The following is a 13,933-nucleotide window of genomic DNA, read 5'->3' on the forward strand; positions in this document are numbered from 1 at the left end:
ACTGCTTCAACATGATGTTCAACATGCTCTGAAATATTCAAAAAAAGGATACACGTCAAATTCCAATTGAAGATGTTAAATTGTATTCATAATTGCATAATTAATTTCCAATAGAAAATTAATACCTCCACCACTATAATGCACATCATGGCCTTCGTTAGGAGCAAGTTTTGTGGTAGGATATGAAGGCTGTAGTAAAATGTTATGCACATTGTTATGTAGTCAATTTAAGTTTAAAACTAATACCAAAGAAGAATCTTCTCAACTATTTAATTTCATTTACTTTTCATCTGACCAATTTACCTATGAGATATCATTTGGTGCACTAGATTTTTGGGCAAGGCTTATAGATTCTTCACATAGGCGTGCAACCACAACTTTATAGCTTTCCTTCAAGGCAATTTTTCTATCTTCATCTGTGACCTCCACATTGAAATCTGTGCCCTGTGTTTTTTGCTTGATAACATCAATTTTCCACGTATGGTTTCATTAAAAAAATCTGTTTGCAACATTATATTAAAAAAAAAATACAAAATTCATTGCTATACTTACAACTCGAGACTACAGATTCATATAGCCACCAGAGCCAAGTTTGTGTTGGCCAACCTTTTCTATTCTCACTTTTGTAGCCACGGATGTGTCCTGCAATCTATGAACAATTTCAAACATCTTAGATTATATATTTAGAAATATCAATAATTAGTGCATGATTACAATGTACTTAATACTATAATGACATACCTCTTTTTGCCCTGTACTGCTTCATTATCTCTATCTTCACATAGCCTTTTCTCCTTTGCATCTTCTATTATTTCATTTCACTCCATCGGTAGAATCATAGGAGGATGGTCATACTTTGGGTTATCCCTAAGAGCCCTTCTATATTGATCCCTCACAGGGTTTATATGCTTTGCTGCTGTTTTCAAAAGTAGGCCAGTGTCAAAAATGTTTTTCCCAAATTTCTCCTCAATGGATGCAATCAACTGATTTTTTAATTCCACAGCTTGTAAATTCCACTTTTTTAAAAACAAATAGATTGTTAGATTAATAACTTTAATATATTACAATAAATAGAAGAAAACAAATATTATGTAGAAATTATATGAAACTACGTACCTTTTATGCATGGTGGGTCTAAATAGTCTCAATGTCATATGAAAAAGATGTTCAAAGAAATCATTATTACCTACAAAAACATAAAGGATTTATCAGTCCAAAATGAGTAATGTAAAAGTAAACTAAATTTACACTTTAAATAATATCAATTTTAAAGCACCTGGAAGCTTTTGTTCTCTTAATGGAAACATAGTTTTCTTATTCAGCAACAATGTCCCTCCATACGAATCAGTACTAATCACACGAACTACTCCAAGAAATGGATCAGCTTCAGTAGTACTACTCTCTGTTGCTTTATCAACTAAAACATCATACAATTAAATGACAATTTTAGTATTGCTCTCTATTGGTCTACCTCCCTGCCTATGTCTATGTCTCTCTATGTGTGGCTATATATATATATATATATATGTATGTATGTATGTATGTATGTATGTATGCATGTGTTTGTGTGTATGCAAGCTTTTGTATACATCATTTAAGCAAATAATATGCTACTTCATTTTTCATCAACTTGTAGAAAGACATTACAAAATATAACACATTAGAAAATATAGCAAAATAAGGTTTTACTAGTTCTACTGGGCATAGATGATGATGTTTGCATGGTCCTTGTTGCCGATAATGCATCAGACAATAGTGGACTACCAACTAAAGGAGGAGTCCGCACTTCATCATGAGCTGAAGAATAGAATATTGTTAGCAAAGACATTTGCAATGGATAAATATCAAATGAGATACTAGCAAAAAACATCCACAAAAGAAAATGTAAATGTTATAATGTTGATCAAAACAAATAAAGTGTTACTTACACGAAGGTACTGCGCAACAATCTTGACCATGTTCACCATGTGACCTCAGAACTGGCACATATGTATATACAAGAACACATAAAATTAGAGATCATGATCCATAAGATACTATAAAAGATTAATATCTATTGAACTTCTATTACTACTTACTTTCAAAGATTGGATTTTGTGATCCAATTCTATTCTCAATGCCTCTTTCTCCTCACTTTTGTCACCCTTGATGATAATTCTAACAAGCTCATCACTGTATCTTTGCATAATTTTTTGGGTGATGAATACAGGGTCAGTACTAAGGCCAATGTCATGTAGATATGATGCCCATATTTCAGATTGCATTTGATTAGCGACCATTGTAGCTTTTTCCTATCACTTGTGACATCAAATATTCATATAATTTCATCAAAATAACTCCAAATCCATAAAGAAAAGAACATAATAATAGGAAATTTGTTTCTATATTAACATTAAAATTTATAATAATTAATGTTTACCTCTATTGAACATGTCTGAGATGGTGCATCCATATCACCCTGTGAAAAAAATTAGTAAGTCTTAGAAATCAGTAGTGAAATTAAAGTAATAGACTTACCAAAAAAAATATTAATAATAAAGTAGATTGTATATGTAAATCATTTGTCTTAAGTTAAAAATTTAGCATAACTAATGTTTATATCTAAAAAAATATTTGACATGTCCTACTTAATGTTTATATGTGCACATATGGTTTGGAAAGAAATATTTGGTCATACAAGACCCTATCATTGTTGACATTGATTGTATCTAAAGATTTCATTGATCATCATGATCTTCATCCATGTCATCATCATCATCATCATCAAACTTGTCACTTTGATCATCGTCATCACCACCACCATCTTCATCACCATCATCATCCTCTTGATCACTATCATCATCATGACCATCATCGCCATGATCATCACCATCTTCATCACCATGATCATGATCATCATCAGCATCATCATCATCATTATCGCCATTATTGTTAGCATAACCAAAATCATCACATCTTCTTCTTCTTCATCACTGGGTAACTGTCGTTCCTGATAATCATTTACTTCCTCTTGTGCTTCTTCAATATCTTCTTCTTCGATCACATTATACTTTACTGGCCTTCCTCTTGGGTTATGTCTAACAACAAATGACCAACCTAGTTTGTTTGGAACACTAAAGTAAAACACTTGCTCACATTGACTTGGAAGAACATAGGGCTCATCTCAGACTAGCTCAAATGACCTTGTATTAATCATAGTAAATCCACTATCATGTTCAATAACAATCCTATCAAGATCATTTTGATTCAGTCGTAACCTAAATCATTTGATGAAAAATAGAACTATTTTGAATGAATCAAAGTCATAGTCAAGTATATCATCCAAAATGTCATAGTATCAACTTTTAGATTGTTGATGATGTATGTTAGTTCTAGATGAAATATTGGTGACCACGAAGACAACGCTTATCCCAGAATCACACATTTTCTTCTTTTCATCTAACTTTTTTGTGCAAAATTTATAGCCATGGTAGTACATAGCTTTGTGGTGTTTGACATAAAATTATTCAAACATGTCAAGAATCTTCTCATTGATCTATGGGTTGATATTAAACTTATGTCTCATGGTTAGTAATCTTATTCATACCTTTGTATCTCTTAAGCCATATATTAGATCAAGTACCATTGGCATAACATTGGGATCTCCATTATGATGAGCTTCTTTAACCAACGATGCAAGACCATCCCATCTTAATGAGCAACCATTTTCTTGGGACTGTTCAATCCACACTATCATCCAATCAATATTGTTTGCAATGTACAAGTGTAGTGCATCCCACTCATGACCAACTATAAAGAAGATAATTACACCAGTTAGAAACAACTTATATATATTGATGATGGATAAGAATTGTTAAATTATAAAAAAAAACTTATAATTACCTGTCACCCTCCTCAATCTACCTTTCTCTGTTAGGTACTCCCCTTTGAATTTGTCATTATAGTTGGGATCCCAAATGTGATCTACATGGATACCTGCTGCAAACTTTGGAAGATATTCACTAATATACACCATGGTCTGGTATACCATATATCCCTCTATCATAGAACCCTTAGGATGTGCTCTTTGTCGAACCAAGCCCTTCATAAATTTCAAGTGCCTCTCAACCATCCACATTGATCTAGCTTGTACAGGTCCACACAATTCAATCTCCTCAACTTGATGTATGAGGTAGTATTCTTGAGCATTGAAAAACATTGGAAGTAAACACATTTGCATTTCACACATAAGCTGTGGAATTTTTCTCTTCCAATAGTTTATATCTTTTTTATCAATTTCTTTAGATGATAACCACCTAAAAGAGATTCAACACACAAAAACACATACAGGAGATTTCAAATAAAATTATACAATAGATTTCAAATAAAAAGCTACAAATTTAAGAAAAAATACTCTTCTAACCTCATGTATTTTCCAAGATCATATATAACTTATTTAATACTATTGTCAAACTATTGTGGAAGGGATAGAGGTAGGATGAACTGCAATCATTAAAAAATGATCATTTCAATATATTATTAAATAATGCAACTGGTAATACATTCAATCTTACAAATATACTGTAAATAGAAAACATGACTTACCTTGAGGAAGGTATGCCAATCATGTGTCTTCAACCTTGGCCCAAAATCACCTTTCTTTGATAGAAGAGTGCTTATATTTGCAGCAAATCTTGTCGGAATTATTTTTTTTTATGACTTCTTTTAATGTATCACTTTGTTGCTCCATTAATAACCAAGGAAGGGCACTTGTATTTATGCGGTCTCCATTCCTATTTGATTCAATAAAAATTTTTAGTGCATGATTAAATTCATGAATGTCAGTACAAATTTTAGCAATTTGTTCTCTATCACACCTTCCATCCAACATTTTCCATAGTGTCTCTGTTACATTCTTTCCAATATGCATAGCATCAAACAAATGCACATTTGGGAGATCCTTGTAGTATGGTAACCTACTAAATTGAGTAGGATAACTTTTCATTCCTCTAGGAAGTTGGTCATTGATGCCTTGACGATCTTCACGAGCATCTGTTACAACATTAGTAAATATAAGACAATATCGAAATACAAATTGTAAACTTCAAATGACCAATTGGACATTACCTCGACGATTTAGTCGATCATATTCCAACTTCCATAAATGAGGTGTCATTCTTCATGGCCTTGATGATGTCTCTTCTTTCCCATTGAAAATATGTTTTTTGACAATTTGATACTTATGATTATGGTGGAGAAAGTATCTAAACTCATTAAACACCTGCTTTCCTAAACTTCTCGAATGACGACATTTCATCTTTGGACCACAAATTGGACATGCAAATTTTTTTTTTGTTCGAAGACCTAAAAGATCATGTACAATGATTACATGCAACTTAAGCATTCGATAGTGATGTGTAACCACTATAACATACCAAAAATATGTAATCTTAACAATATAACATATCACAAAAATGAGTTAGCCCAGGGGCATCATGTATTGTCCATACAAGCATTGCATGGAATTGAAATTGTCGATGTCCTTTCAGTTTAGAGATGTCATACATAGTGATGCCATTCTATAACTTCAACAACTCATCAATTAGGGGCTCAATATACACTTTCATATCTTTGACTTGGTATTTACCTAGCAATTGAATGAATATAAATATTATGTAATTATTATAACCATTTTCATGCACTATTTATAAATTAATTTAGATAACTATAAAATAAAAAAATACCTGGCACAATCATTGACAACATTATGTGCTCCCTCTTTATGGACATCCAAGGAGGAATGTTATTGTTAATAACAAAAATAGGCCATATTGAGTAAATAGATCTCATATCTCCATATGGATTGACACTGTCTGTCGCCAATGAAAGTTTTAAATTACAAGGTTCTTCTTTAAAGTGTGACCATGTTTCTTCTATCTCTTTAAATGCAGAACCATTGGCAAGGATTCACATAATGTCATCCTAACTTCTATTGCGTGCATGGTAATCCATAAATTGTGCCAAGCTAGTGCACCTGAATAACCATTCAAGACGTGGAATTATGGGAATGTACTGAAGAACCTTTTGAGGCACTTTTTTTGTTATTTGATCTGACCGATATCTACTAACATGACAATCAAGGAATTCTGTTGCAAATTCATATCGTTTATGATATAGAATGTGATCATTGGGATATGCATGACTGAAACTTCATTCCAATCTGATCCATAATGTTAGATAATTCTTGGTACGAATGAGAAAAAATGTTTGATGGTGGTAAAAATAACTCACTAATCAACCTACAACAACAAATATGCATTGTTAATATAATTAATAGTAATTGTATGCTAACATTGAAGATGACAAAAATGACATACCTTAGCATACATGATATTGCTACATTGGATATACTATTCATAACCTTTAAGTTCACCAACAACACTATAGCCGATAGTAGAGTTGTTTGGGAGCCTTCGTATAAGGGCTCGTGTGCCTTCTCAAGTAAAGGTATATCAAGACCATCTTCATCATTATTATTAGATTCACTAGTACCATCATTGTGAGCCTCTTCATCACTTGCCTCAATACCATCTTCTTCAATCATGTCCTCTAGCACATTATCATCTTCTTCCATGGAAGTGTTATCCTCAGCTTGAATATTCACACCTCCATGTTCCTCCAGTAGGAAATCCACATTTAGCAATGGACGAAAATCGTGCCCCCCTTCAACATGACCATATTGCCTACAATGTCTCTGGGCTATTGTGATTAGAATTCTTCGATTCTTTAAGCCCTTACAATTTTTTTAAGGACAATAACATTTATTAGGTTTTCTTTGGAACTGAGCCCACAATTCAGCCATTGTCTTATTATTTTGTTCTGGGTTCATATTGTTAGGCATGGTCTTTCTTCATAGGAAAATATACCTACAAATAAATTGGACATGTTGTGATTAATGTTTATATCTGCACATATGGTTTTTGTTAATTAATGTTTTTAAATGTAACTAAAATGATTACAAACATATCAAAAAGGACTTTCACGGGGTCTTATTACATCAATTGTTCTAACATGGTCATGTTGGTTATCTTGAGACCTTAATGTCTTCTCATGCCTTCAACCTTGACCTTGATGCTCCTGCATCATTCTCCCAAGGATCAAGGAAAGTTGGATCATCATGGAATTGAGTAGGTAGACCTTCTAGGAAGTTGCAATACTTCAACCTTGTAAGTGTCACGTGGATGCAATGGGTACTAAACAAACAATTTAAGTTGATGAGAAATAGTTTTTATGAATTCAGATTGTAAGCATCACCTCAATGCATTGGGTATTGAACAAACAAGTCAAATTGATGAGTATGGGTTTTTATGAACCACAACTCATGAAATATGCATTAAGTCCATACCTATTGTTTACAATGAGTATGGGTTTTTTTCTAAGAACATACCTATTGTTTACAATCAGTAAGTTTCTATATCCTCTAAGAAATTTATTATGTCAAATCAACATACCCAACATCTAGTAGATAAATGTGCAATACAATTTGTGTGCTATTCACATTAAATTGTACAAAAATGATCCCTCAATTGAGGACAAAGTGTCTTTTAATGAGTACATTAGATATGTTGGTCTAATTTTTTGTGAATCAAATTTTCTTAGGATCATAAAAAAAAAAATAGATGAGAAGTTTCTGATAAGTCATAGGGCTTTAGGTTTTGGCATAGTATATTTCGATACCTTTGAAAAATCTATGCAAAGCCTTAGGTTTGTCCTTTTAAGTTTTTCCTGGTGTGAAAATTTAAAAAAAGAAAAGAAAAAACAAACAACAAGGAGTGAATATTCTTTTACCGCTTGCTTGATTGCTATTGTTAAATCTTTTGAAAAAGGGGTTTTAATCTTGCCATCTGATTTGATTTGAATCTAAGGTTGTCGCATGTTCGCTATGGCAAGATTCTCATATGTTACGCATAGCAAGGTAGTGACCATCGAAGAATTATGTGTGATACTGAAAAATAGAGTCTGCTGCCATGAAATGTGTTGGCGGGAAGATCTATTGACCATGTACTATGTCCCAGACTAGTCAGTTTCAAAAAGAAAGACACTTTGAAATATTTGCAAGTGGTGTCACCAGAGTTTAATTTTATCAGGCAATTCGCCAAGTCACTAACTGAAAACACTTGCAATTTTCTGGTGGCAATATAGCGAATGCCTGGATTTTCCAAAGATGGCATCTTTCTAAGATCAGAAGTAATTTTGAGGATCGCAAGGAAGATATGCTGCACATTTCACTTTTGTCCCTCTATAGGTTATTGTCTTTTGTAGTTTCTTTTTTTAGGTGTTGTTTTTAAAGTGCTTACCAGAACTTGCCATATAGCTAGTCAGATTTGTGGTTTTTATGCTAGTAGCGATGTAGCGATTGTTTGGAAAATGGTAATGTAAATGAAAAATCCTCAAAGGTGGGCCCCAAATGAGTGATGTGATAAGGCTGAGCTGTGTAGATCAAATTACATGGTGGCATCTTGTTGAAATATCTTTGAGTTGAAAAACTTTGATTCGTTAGAGCTCACCATTTCACTAGCCAGATTGTTGTTTTTTTTACCGGTAGTGACATAGTGACCCACCTGAAAGTCATAAATGTGATGAGGCCCAAGACATGTGATGTCATCAAGAGATTTTAATATATATATATGTGCTAGCGTGTTGAGCCAACTCAGTATCATGGACCCACTTCCCATGTATAAATTACAAAGATTTCTAATCATGAGATTGAGCCAAGATCAAAGGTCATCATTAGCTCGCTATGAAGAAGTGCTTGGAAGTTATGTATAGCAAGTTGGCGAGTGGTGGCCCACCACTGTTGCAGTAAATTGCTGATCACAAGATCAAATCTAGATCAATGATGCTTGTTAACTCGCTATGAGAAGATGTGCAATAAATAAATATAGCGAGTTAACAAGCAAGGGACCCACCATTGTGTTCTTAAAGGTTGTTTCAATTATTTGCCACACGATTAAAGTAAGATCAGTGGTTTTTCACTAGCTTGCTGTGGAAAGGTACTTGAGAGTTATGTATAACGAGTTAGCGAGTTGATGACACATGTCTGTGGTCATCTGTGTGCCCAATTTGAAGTGCCAGCCTTGAAGGAAAGGTATAGATGGAGGTATTTCATTGGTTTGACTACCAATGTGTTAAGAAGAGAGCTGAGTTAGCCTAGTTGTCATTCCCAGGTCGTAGGATTTTTCATGGATCAATGGTGCAAGTTTAAAAAAGGAAATGTGATGCCACTATTTTTCTGTCCTGTGCATTTATGATAAATGAAAGCTTCGCGTGTGGAAAAAATAGAGTATAATACAGGAGATTTTCATTAATTCCAGTCCCACGCAAATAAAGATTGTAGATTTTCTGAGCATAAAAGCCTATTGATTTCATCATGTTAAGCTTGGTAAGAACGTGGAAACTATTCCTCAATTGTTCGAGATCAATTATAGAGGTTCAGAGAAGAACAAGTTTAGCAAGTCAAGTAAGTACTCATACTATAACCTTTGTGGCATTCCAGTTCTCTCAATACTGTCAAAATGACTCCTAAGAAGCCATTTTCTAGGCAAATTAACTATATGGAGAGTAATGTCCATGATGATTTCTTAGAATTACTCCTAGAGTCTACTGTAGAGCCCACACAAGTTAAAAAAATGATTTCCTTAAACCCTAGGCTTAAAATTGTGGATGGCCTGTATGACAAGGGGAATTGGGTAAGGGATGCAACAACTACTCAAACTAGTCTTATCCTATTTAAAAGTTGGTTTTCAGAAAGGAAGTTGTTTGCCCCGCATGCTAATGTCTAGAATTTTTATTTGGGAAAGTTAGTAGACCCAAATGTTTTCATGGATTATGATTTTTCTTGAAGCCATTGCTAAGAATTATGACCAAGACATTAGGGTTGTAACAATAAAGAATGGTGTGTCTCTGGTCTCAATTACTCCTAAAGAAATTAGAGAGGTTTTTCACCTAGAACAATTATTAGATTACCATGTGCAAATAAATCTACTAGAATTAGAGAATGAATATAAAGCAAAGAAGGCTGTAATCAGGGGAGGTGCACTAAGGGCACATATTGGTAAAATAAGAACTTTGCCCGTAATTACTACAGCCTCTAGAGAGCCTTTTAAGAAGAGTATTTTTACTTCCCAGGCTATAGAGATATACAGGACTTTATGTCGATTTTTTGGTGAAGATGAGCAAGAACTTATGCCCATTGGTTTCATGTACATGATGGTTCAAATTGCTTCCTTCGGTGTAGATGTTATTGTTGATTTTGCTTCCTTTTTGACTGAAGAAATTCACATTGGTTTAGTTGGGATTGCGAAGGGCAAGGTGGAAAAAAATTTTGGTCACTGCTCTCTATTAATAAATATGTTTTTGTTCAAAGGAGTAACAAATTTTGGTAATGAGATGGAACTAAATAGAGAGGAGAATGGGGAAATACTACCAATCTAGTTGTGGAGTGTAGATATGACCTAGGATGCAAGTAACGCTAGTTTTGTCATATTTGATAGATATTTTGCTTCTAAGCTGAGGTGCCTTATATTGAGTGACAATCTCAGAATCCCTAAAGCACTAATGAGTCCCATTAGGCCTATGGATAACCCCCATGACTTGAAAGTTTCACATAATTGGGGAGATATCATCCCTTACTCTATTTCTACTAGTTTCAAAATATATGGTTTTAAGGGAGTCTACATGTTTTGCCTTACCAAGTACCTTTGAAGGTAGGAGTGGATGAAGTTTTGTGGTAGTTAGGGGGAGTTGAAGAAATGTTTTTGTTGAAAAGGCAATTAGGGTCAATTTTCCCTACCTGCACAATGGCCCACCAGTTTGTGATTACAAAAGGGGGATGGCTCTTTTTGCATAAAATTTTGGAGCAGTATATGATGGCTGTCTCTCATCCCCATTTTTGTGATTCTGAGGGATTTTCCAATTAGATATTGAGGCATAGAATCAAGTTGCTACCGGTCAAGCATGATTCTTATTATCTAGAGGACATTATAAGGAATGAATTCTCATTACAGGAGCAGAAAACTAAAAAGGAAAAGTGGAGAGTTTATTCCTAGGTCTTAGAATTCATTCATTGTTTTGATAATAAATATGATCCTTTAGATAATGCTATTACAGAGGTTGACAAAATAAGTAAACTCATGAATACATTCCCTGAAATAATGGAAGTCATGAATGAAAAGAAACTAATTTTTATTGATTCCTATCCTGATAAGGCCAGAGAGGTCATAAGGAGATTGGCTTTCACCCCAAATGTGGGAGCTGGTAAAATAATTGTACAAAAGAGGCCTGGGTATACTATAATTCAGAATAAAAGGGTTTTTATAGATAAGGGCAAACAAATAAAAGGATCCACTAGTATAGCCCAAGAGGAGAGACCTGGTGAGCCTAGTCCTAAGAGGCAGAAGGTAATAATAAAAGAAAGGCCTCAAGTTGAGGAATATTCACCCACTCAGTCCCCTCTGAGGATTGGAGAAGAACATCTCACTAGTGAACAAATCAAATAGATGGGATCACAGGGAGGTATTTTTATTACTCAAGTAGAATTAGATGAGGGTAACCCTCCAGAACCTTCCCTCCCAAGTTTAGATCTAGCTGTAGCATATTATAGTGGCAGGGAATTAGACCCTATGTTAGAGTAGGCATGTCATAAATTTTTGATTGATGATAGTTTTGTTGAATCTAGGGCTTTTCAGTAGTTTGCATGGAGGGCAACATTTTTGAGGAGAAATGTAAAAAGATGAAAATAGAGCATCCAGAAATGGAAGAAACTTCCATTCAGAACCAAACTAAAGAAGAAATGATAAAAGAATTGCAGAATATAAGCTCCGAGGAAGGGAGGAAAATGGTCAAGGCATCTAACATTTTATTATTGCCAAATTGGGATATTGCTGATGCTTTAGTTTTTAGTTCTGTTTCAAATAAATTGACTTTGCAAGACTAGAATAAAGAGAACTTTCAAGGCACTACATTCATTGAAGATCAAGCTGCATTGGTTAGTTGGTCACTGAGAAGAGGATCCAGAGCCACATCATCGTAGTCAGATGACTCTGGCTTGATGGGAATCTTAATTGTAAGAAGAGTTGCTGATACCTCACATGTGCAGGGAATATCTTGGAATTTGGAATCTTCCAAGTTTCTTTTGGATACTGCAAAGAAGGAGGAATAGGCCATGTTTGAGTTACAAGGTAAATATGAAACACTTCTTGAGGCCTATAATAAGGAGAATTGAACTTGAAAACAAGGTAATGGGGAAGTCCACAAGGCCAAGAATAATATACCCCCATCCTCCAATGGAACCTTTTAAATCTACCCCCCTTGTAGAACTACCAGACACACCTCAAAGGCCAGAATATTATACAGCTAAGGATTTTGAAGAAGAAAAAAATAAGCTATGGGCTTTAGATGTAGAGTTAAATACATAATATGAGGATAAGCTTAGAAAGGCCCTAATGTATTTGGTAGATAAGATTGAATGGCCCTTTTTTTTTTATCAGTTGGCAAGAGTAATAAGTATATGGGAGCAACTGAAAACCCATGCTGAAATCCTAAAGCTTATTGTTAACGAGTGGGGAAAAAGGGAAAAAGAAATCACCCTTTTATGTTATTCAGTTATAAGGTCTTCAAATGACCATATTGAAAAATTATATGATATTGCTAATGACTTGACATATTTTAATAACAGGAGAGTTGCTTTGCAACTGAAAATTGTTTCTTATTTGAATAAATACAAGAATCAAAAATTTGATTTGTTTCCTTGTGCTTTGGACAGAAAGAACCAATTGAAAAATAAGGATGAATGGAGTAAAGAACTGCATGACCCTTTCTGCATAAGGATAAATAAAATTGTTAATGAAAAGGGGCATGCCTGGTGGGCCACCATGACAGAGGAATTGGTTAAAGTCCAGTTATTTTTTTATTCTTTGAGGCAAGAATTTGTTGGTTTTCAAAAGGAGGTTGATTATATATTAAAGAAACAAGATGATATGCTACAGTTCAGCTAGCCGGATGACATACAGTTTAACACATGGATGGCAGATATTCCTTCAGACTAGTAGTTGGAGGAAGGCAGTTCAGATAATGATAGGGAACATGAAGATGAGGTGCAGGTCATTGACACATCAGCACCAGAATTGAAGGAAGAAGAAAGTGAAAAGGAAATAGTGCCTGCTCAAGGTGAAAGCAGTGAAAACCCATAGGAACAAACTGATCTGAAGGCATCACAAGATCACACCTCATTGGCTAGCCTGGCAGCCATGTATTCTGAATTTTTGGAACAATGAGAGACAAATCAGAAGTTGATAAATATAGTAGTAACAAGAACAGGCCTACCTAAAAGAATAGTTGATACACTTGGCATTTTGTTGTGACCTTTTTGTCTTTTGTGTAATGTTTTGTTCCTTGGACACCTCTCAATCACATTTTCTCTTTGCTTGTTGCAACTCATATCTATATAAATGAGTTTTCAAGGCATTGTGATGGTCCAAGACTTGTGTAATTTTTGTTTTCTTTCAAGAAGAGTACATATATAGTCGGTCCAATAGTATGCAGGGGTTTTGAGTTTGCTTCCATTGTACTTTCTAATAAGCAAATTGAAGTGATAGAAATGGTAATCTATTCTGGGCATTCAATTGGTTTTCTATTGGTTATTGTATTAGTCATATGAAAAGGATGATACAATAGGGTATTTACACTATATCTATGTGCTAAAAGGAAGTATTATGTGTATTATAAAGAGTTGTATGCTATTGTTAAAGCCTTGAAAGAAGTGGAGACATTATTTGATTCCTAAGGAGTTTATGTGGTATATTGATCATAAAGCTTTATAGTATTTGGGAAGTCAATATAAGTTGAATCAAAGACATCTGAAGTGGGTTGAATACTTGTAGATTTTTACATTTGT

Source organism: Cupressus sempervirens, chromosome 2 (assembly GCF_028749045.1).
Source record: "Cupressus sempervirens isolate cs-2001-9-10 chromosome 2, ASM2874904v1, whole genome shotgun sequence".
Lineage (NCBI taxonomy): Eukaryota > Viridiplantae > Streptophyta > Pinopsida > Cupressales > Cupressaceae > Cupressus > Cupressus sempervirens.